The 8,161-nt window shown below is 44.8% G+C and overlaps 1 pseudogene; it reads left to right on the top strand.

Moving 5' to 3' along the window:
• Positions 1-4,297: 4,297 nt before the first annotated feature.
• LOC127682401 (60S ribosomal protein L7a-like) lies at positions 4,298-5,099 on the top strand (annotated as a pseudogene).
• Positions 5,100-8,161: the final 3,062 nt, after the last annotated feature.

Raw genomic sequence — 8,161 nt, 5'->3', positions numbered from 1 at the left:
TGACTCATATACTGCAGACACCATAGCAAGAACTGGACGTGAGCCACCCGTGAGGTGCTTCTGGAGAACGGATTCTTCCTACACTTGGTTTTGTAAAAGGTGGCACGAGGTCACAGTGACTTTGCACATGGCCTTGCACACACAACCATGGCCTTCACAGCTCTGTGATGAAATCTGAATGTTAGGCAATAAATGAGAGTGCCAGAGAAGAGGGCTTGAGATGAGGGAGGTGAGAACCAAATAGAAGCAACTGATGTCTTCAGAATAGGGAATTCATGGCAGAATGGAGGGACCGTGGGGTCAAGGTGTGGAGACCAGAACTGAAAGTGTGGCGGTGCTGGAGGCCGTGGCGTCAGGAGGGCACGGCCACTTCTTTGTTCCATATCCTGTGGAGGATAGCTAGAATTCTTAGAACACTCAATGAACTTAGACAAATTAGTTGTCTTTGGAGACATCAACATGAAGAGAAAGAAAACCAAGCTTTAAGACACTAAAGTCATGGGGCTGGGGTAAATTCTCCCCTCCCGATGTCACTGGGGACCTGAACTTCACGCAGCAGAGGAGAGCACGGACCCTAAGCCAGCTTGCCAAGATGGAGATGCATGGCAGCGTTACTCCAACACCAAGAGATTCAAATATCCTCTGGGGTCAGAGCCAGGAGCAGGAACAAGTGTGTTGCTCTTGGAGTCCTCTGTGATTCGTTTTTAAATGAAATGCAGATGTCTCTCTGCAGTAAGCAGAGAGACATCTCAGTGAGCCTTTCATAAGCTGGAAAAACCCTAAGTCAAAAATGCACTGAACACATCAAACCTACTGAACTGAATAGCACAGCTTTGCAAGACAGAATACCAAGCTATTTGTGTGCAATTGATCATGTGTTTATCACTGAATGCGATAAACCCAGGAGAATGTCAAAATTCAAGGTCATGAGTGTCACCTTTGTGTCATCTTAAAGCCAAACCACCATAAACTAGAGGTTGCATTCTTTTTCATTTTATAGGATTAATACCAACCATAGAAGTTATGAGTACACAAACCCCCCCTAATCCCACCACCATAGCTCCCCACTCTTAACACCGCAGTGCCTTTCAAAGAAAGGAGTGGAGCTGGCTCACACTTTATGGCCAAGTTCCTTGCCTTTGGTTGTATTTGTTTCCATATCATATATCTTGAGGGATTTTTTTACATAATGTTACTTAGAATAATATTTTGGGGAGTGTTAGTTGGGGTTTCTATTGCTGTGAAGAAACACAGGACCACAGCAACTCTTAGAAAGGAAAACATTTACGTGGGGCTGGCTTACAATCCAAAGGTTTAGACCATCGTCATCATGGCGGGAAGCATGGCAGCGTGCAGGCAGACATGGTACTAAAGAGGTAGCTAAGAATTCTACATCCAGATAGGCAATCAGCAAGATGGGAGTGCCACACTAGGCCTGGTTGAGCATCTGAGACCTCAAAGCCCACATGCAGTGAGACACACTTTATCCACCAAGGCCACGCCTACTCCAACAAGAACACACCCCCTGATAGTGCTGCTCCCAATGAGTCTATGGGGGCCATTTTCTTGCAAACCACCACAGAGCGGCATATTCATGTGTGTGATCCAAACATTTGCGTGGAGGTCAAAGGACAACCTAGAGTGTTACTCCTCATTTTCTGCCTTATTGAGAATGTCTCTTATTGCTCACCAGTGTCTCTGTCAGGCTAGCTGGCCCATGGGTTTCTGGGGAATTCTCATGTCTCTGTCTCCCGTCTCTCAAAGAAGACTCTAAAAGCTAGAAATAAACAGGTTCCCTGAAATGCAATGTATATTTTAGTTCTTCAAAAACATATTAAATCCCCGAACTGTCAAGGCTGCCTGCTCTTTTCTCACAGATGACAAAGAACGAAGCAAGCCAATCTACAGGTTTGTAAAATACCTTCTCCTCCGCACTGAACGAGTCAAATGATTTATCAGGTAAAAACCACAAAGTTTGGGTAAAAGCCCAAAGCTTCCAAGGTGCTGTGTGGGACTTCTCAAAAAATGTAATTCTAAATTTAGCTAAATTATAATATTTTAATAGTAAATGTTTTTATATTCTAATTCTGTGTAGATTTATTCAGGCTTCTTTTGACTTAATGAATATAAAAGGATAAAAAATCATAGATAGATAATTCATTTATAATTAGGCATAATTGTTTCCAGATAATTGTATTTCTCAAAAGTATTTATGGAAACCAAAGAAAAGAGAATTCTTTTCACTTGTAAAATCTGGGACTTTAACCAGATGACTTCTACTGTTTTGTGCTCTTTGACTTGATATCAAGTAGCTTACATTGCAAAAGATGTCTCAAAATAGCAGAGATCGTCATAAACTTCTATAGGAAATTGTCTTTCATGAGGGAATAAATTTGTGCTGGATACTCTATTGTGTCCCATAGCAAAAACAGTCATGTGGGAAAACAAAGATTTGCCATATACCTCCTTTGCATGAGTTCCTGCTCTAGTCACTGGACATTTAACAAGGGATATGCCTTCAATTCATAGTCTATAGGAAGGAGGCAGATAATAAAACCCTGACACTTAAATAAGTGTCAAAACAAGATAATTTACTTAAAAACGGAGAGGTAGGTAGATAGAAGAAAGGATGGAAGAATGGATGGGTGGATAGATGGATGGATACAAGACAAAATGGTGATGATAGATAGATAGATAGATAGATAGATAGATAGATAGATAGATAGATAGATAGATAGAGATAGAGAGATAGATGATAGAATGATAGATAATAGATGATTAATACATACATACATACATACATACATACATACATACATACATACATAGAATGATAATAGAATACAGAATACCAGACCACTTTTACCTTAGGTAGAGTTTAAATCACTACCAAAAAAAAAGTCAGCAGTAGTTGAAATATTGAAAACCATGCAAAGACCCAGAGCAAGATATTCCAGAGACAAGAGATAAGACTTGGGGGCTGAAGATATAGTTCAGTGGCTAGAAGCACTGGCTTCCAAAGGTCCTGACTTTAATTCCCAGCAACCACACAGTGGCTCCCAACCATCTGTAATGGGATCTGATGCCCTCTTCTGGCATGCAGGTGTACGTGCAGATAGAGCAAAAATATATATAAATAAGTCTTTTTTTTAATTCGATATAATTTATTTACATTTCAAATGATTTCCCCTTTTCTAGCCCCCCACTCCCCGAAAGTCCCGTAAGCCCCCTTCTCTTCCCCTGTCCTCCCACCCACCCCTTCCCACTTCCCCGTTCTGGTTTTGCCGAATACTGTTTCACTGAGTCTTTTCAGAACCAGGGGCCACTCCTCCTTTCTTCTTGTACCTCATTTGATGTGTGGATTATGTTTTGGGTATTCCAGTTTTCTAGGTTAATAACCACTTATTAGTGAGTGCATACCATGATTCACCTTTTGAGTCTGGGTTACCTCACTTAGTATGATGTTCTCTAGCTCCATCCATTTGCCTAAGAATTTCATGAATTCATTGTTTCTAATGGCTGAATAGTACTCCATTGTGTAGATATACCACATTTTTTGCATCCACTCTTCTGTTGAGGGATACCTGGGTTCTTTCCAGCATCTGGCAATTATAAATAGGGCTGCTATGAACATAGTAGAGCATGTATCCTTATTACATGGTGGGGAATCCTCTGGGTATATGCCCAGGAGTGGTATAGCAGGATCTTCTGGAAGTGAGGTGCCCAGTTTTCGGAGGAACCGCCAGACTGATTTCCAGAGTGGTTGTACCAATTTGCAACCCCACCAGCAGTGGAGGAGTGTTCCTCTTTCTTCACATCCTCTCCAACACTTGCTGTCTCCTGAATTTTTAATCTTAGCCATTCTGACTGGTGTAAGATGAAATCTTAGGGTTGTTTTGATTTGCATTTCTCTAATGACTAATGAAGTCTTAATAAAAAAATTTAAAATGAAAGAAGGTTCAGTACATGTTAGAAACAGGAATTATCTATGGTTAAACCAAGAGAGGTGTCAGAAATGAAGCAGACACCAAACTATGTAGTGCCTTGGAGGCCATCATGAGAACTTTTGTTTTGGTTGTGCTTGTAATATGAAATTAGTAGAGATAGTGGGGCGGTGGTGGTGCACGCCTTTAATCCCAGCAATTGGGAGGCAAAGGCAGGAGGATTTCTGAGTTCGAGGCCAGCCTGGTCTAGAGAGTGAGTTCCAGGATGGCTAAGGCCATACAGAGAAACCCTGTCTCAAAAAAATCAAACAAACAAACAAACAAAAACAAACAAGAGCTCTCTCCACAAGCCGACCAAGATGCCCAAAGGAAAGAAGGCCAAGGGGAAGAAGGTGGCCCCTTCTTGCTGTCGTCAAGAAACAGGAGGCCAAGAAGGTGGTCAACCCTTTGTTTGAGAAAAGGACCAAGAATTTCGGCATTGGGCAGGACATCCAGCCCAAAAGAGACCTAACACACTTCGTCAAATGGCCCTGCCACATCAGGCTGCAACGGCAAAAAGCCATCCTCCATAAGCAGCTCAAAGCCCCTCCTGCCATTAACCAGCTCACCCAGGCCCTGGACAGACAAACAGCGACTCAGCTGCTTAAGCTTGCCCACAGGTACAGGCCAGAGACAAAGCAGGAGCAGAAGCAGAGGCTGCTGGCCCGTGCTGAGAAGAAAGCCGCTGGCAAAGGGGACGACCCAACTAAGAGACCACTGTCCTCCGAGCAGGAGTCAATACTGTGACCACCTTGGTGGAGAACAAGGAGGCTCAGCTGGTGGTGATGCCCATGATGTAGACCCCATTAAGCTGGTGGTTTTCCTGCCTGCCCTGGGTTGAAAGATGGGCGTGCCCTACTGCATCGTCAAGGGAAAGGCCAAGCTGGGTACCTGGTCCACAGGAAGACATGCACCACTGTCGCCTTCACACAGGTTAACTCAGAGGACAAGGGTGCTCTGGCTAAGCTGGTGGAAGCTATTCAGACCAATTATAATGACAGATATGACAGGATCCGCCGCCACTAGGGAGGCAATGTCCTAGGTCCTAAGTCTGTGACTCGCATTGCCAAGCTGGAAAAGGCAAAGGCTAAAGAACTCGCCACTAAATTGGGTTAAATGTGCAGTAAGTTTTCTGTACACAAATATAATTACAAAACTCCCAGAAACAAAAACAAAAAAAAACAAAAAAAAAAAAAAAAACCAAGGAAGAAATCAGTGAAGATGCTTAAGAAGAGATCTTAGCCCTCGGGTGCTTGACAGTCTACACAAGACAAAGATGTATATTGAGCAGGACGTTCCATAGGAAATCAGAGAGCAGGGTGCTCAAGTGGTTAACATAACAGAATGACAGGTGCACTGTGAACTGAGTCCCAGAGGAACATCAAGGTGTGGGGCTGGATTCAACAGAAACGGGGGAACAAAGCAGGGGAGAGCATTGGAACCCCAAAGGGAGACCTGCTGCTGGCTTCACACTGGATGGTCACCATAAGGAGACCTGAGACCTGCTAAGGTCACACTGGACTGTCACCTCACACCTGCTCCCCAGCCCTCCTGGAAACTGGGAAACTCTGGGAGGGAAGAGCCAGTGTGTTCTCCTGGCTTTATCTTTGCACCTTGGGCACACAATGCCAGGTGCTTAGTGAATATTTATAGAAACTCACTGAGCCCAGTAAAGTAAACAGTGTGTGTGGAGACCAGTAGGAGCCAGGAGCAGAGTGGGGCTGGGTGTGGAAGAGCCAGCCTCTGCTAAGAACTGAAAGTTTATGGAGCATAAATAATTTAAGATTCGTTTATCTGTTTATTGTTGGACCAGAAAATAAATAAATAAATAAAACCAGAATCTGGACCTGTCTCATTGAAATTATCTGGCTTCATTTAAGTACTGGCTATAGAATGCTAGTTTTTTTTTTTAATCTTATTTGACTTTTTTGATAGTGGTGGAAGGAATCTCAAAGAGGCAGGTGATTAGTCTCAGAAACTACAACATCCAAAGCATCTACAGTGAGCAGAGAGAACAAACGTCGTTTCCAGTGTGAACACCAAACCCAGAGGCACGAAGTCAGTCATCACACATTGCAGTTGTTGATTGGGGAAGGAGCTTGGATTTAGAGTGCTCAGGCTGTGCAGCCACAGGGGTGTATCTACTTATGCCCCCCCCAGCATCCATAGGGAAGCCATCTGATTAATACCTCGAACAAATACATTTACAAGAGCCCTGCCTGGCTGTGCCCTCTTGACGCAGAAAAGAATTCTCATTAAGATCACATCACTGGGAAGAGGTTTAAGAAACACCCCTGGCCCCATCTCCTCCCTTCCCTTGGCTCCTATAAGGAACCAGAAACCCACCGAGCTCCGTAAAGCAGACAGTGTGTATTGGGGCATATTGGGGATTTGCAGTGGGCTGTGTTTTGTTCAAGCAATGCTGGGAGCTGGGGTGATAGCTCAGTTGGTAAACTGCTCTCCTTAAAAGCTGAAGGATCTGACTTTGATTCCACAGCACCCACACAACGACAGTCACAGAAAACATCTGGCGTGGTGACACACAACCCAAGCAACAGGAAAGCAGACAGGTGGGTTCCAGGGGCTTGGTGGCCTGCCAGCCTAGAAGACTCGGCAGGTTCCACATTTCAGTCTGATGAGAGACCTGTTTAAAACAAGCAGACAAAACAAAATGAAAACATGACATGGTGAGCATTTGAGGAAAAGCAGTTGGCTCTATTAGCCTATGGCCTATGTCTCTTCCAGGGTGACCTTTGTGCTGCACAGGATCACCTGACCTTTGAACTAGTAGCCCTTTATTCTTTCTCTTTCAGAAACAGTGTTTGGTGACACTCAGAATAGTACAGAATTTGAGATATTGCCATAAACTAACCCAGCCTATAAAAAAACCAGATTTGCCCAAACATGTGGTCATAGAATGGCCCTGCCTTACAACTAAGACAGTTAGGAAAACACCAAAATCTGCTTACAGTGTGTGTGTGACAAGGCAAACTTCATGGGATCCACGTTGCCGCATCCAACGTCCCTATGACATCGTCTGAAAGTAAACCTGATGGCAGCATCCAGCAGTCCTTTCTTACTAAAGAGCAGAAGACTATTAGGACAGCGTTGAGGACACAAGCGCGTAAGCAGGAAGCTAACTAAATATGAAGCTTGACTGGGTAATAAACTGAGAGAGAGAGCCAGGCCAGAGCCACCTGGGTGAATGGATGCCCCGCGTCCTTAGCCCTGACAGAGATGAGTGTCACAGAGGGGAAGGAACTACTGTTCCGCTCACCCTCCCGAGCAAGGGGCAGAAGGGAAGAAAATACTGTGCCTAGGCAGGGGACCTGCCACTCTCTGGCGTGTAGTCCCAGTGAGTCACCTCACAGCCAAACTCCCGGGACAGCTTTGTCAACATGCCTAACAGGGCGCTTTTTAGAGAGGACTCTCTTTAGTTAAGGGCAAAATTTTGGAGAAAGCAGAGAGAGAAAGGCTGAACCAGTTCAGCTTCATGCAGAAGGGGGAGAGAGGGGATTCGTGGAAGAATGAAAAGAAAAGACTAGGAGAAGAGGGGTTCTTTTGCATGTCGGATGCAAAGCGCTCCCACATCACCTAGAAGTTCATATCCTAGCCAAGAGATTTGTAACTGTCACTTTACATAATGAGGGGAGTTTGCAGAGTTGATAAGTCAGAGAGCTTGACGTGGGCTGATTGAGTGGCCACAATAGACACACAAGGTCCTTATAAGAAAGAGGCGGAGCTGGCTGCGACAGACCCTGACAGTCATCACTGAGCAGATGAGAATGAGACTGGAGGATTCAGGATGGTTCGGGCTAGCCTGGGCTACCCCTGAGAGCTGGAGATGCAGTTTAGTAGAACAACATTTGCTAGGCATGCTCAGTGCCCTGAATCAGACACTGGGTGAGGAAGAAGGAGGTGGGGGAGGAGAAGAGAGGAGCAGGAAGTTTGGAGAGGAGGTGGAGTGCTGCTGGTTTTGACGGTGGAAGGACCACAGGGAACACAGGTGACCGCTAAGTGCTCTGAGCCGGAAACACGAAGGAGACAGACTGCCTGTAGACTCCTGAAGACTCAGAACTGTCGACCGACAGCCTTGGACTGATTTACGTCATCGAGTACGTGTGAGCATCAAGAGGGAGCTCACGGACTGAGTTCCGTTGGGTTTGTGATAGCATTTC

Source organism: Apodemus sylvaticus, chromosome 4, assembly GCF_947179515.1.
Source record: "Apodemus sylvaticus chromosome 4, mApoSyl1.1, whole genome shotgun sequence".
NCBI lineage: Eukaryota > Metazoa > Chordata > Mammalia > Rodentia > Muridae > Apodemus > Apodemus sylvaticus.
Note: the sequence above shows the minus strand (reverse complement) of the source record. Positions and strands in the feature narration are given on the sequence as shown.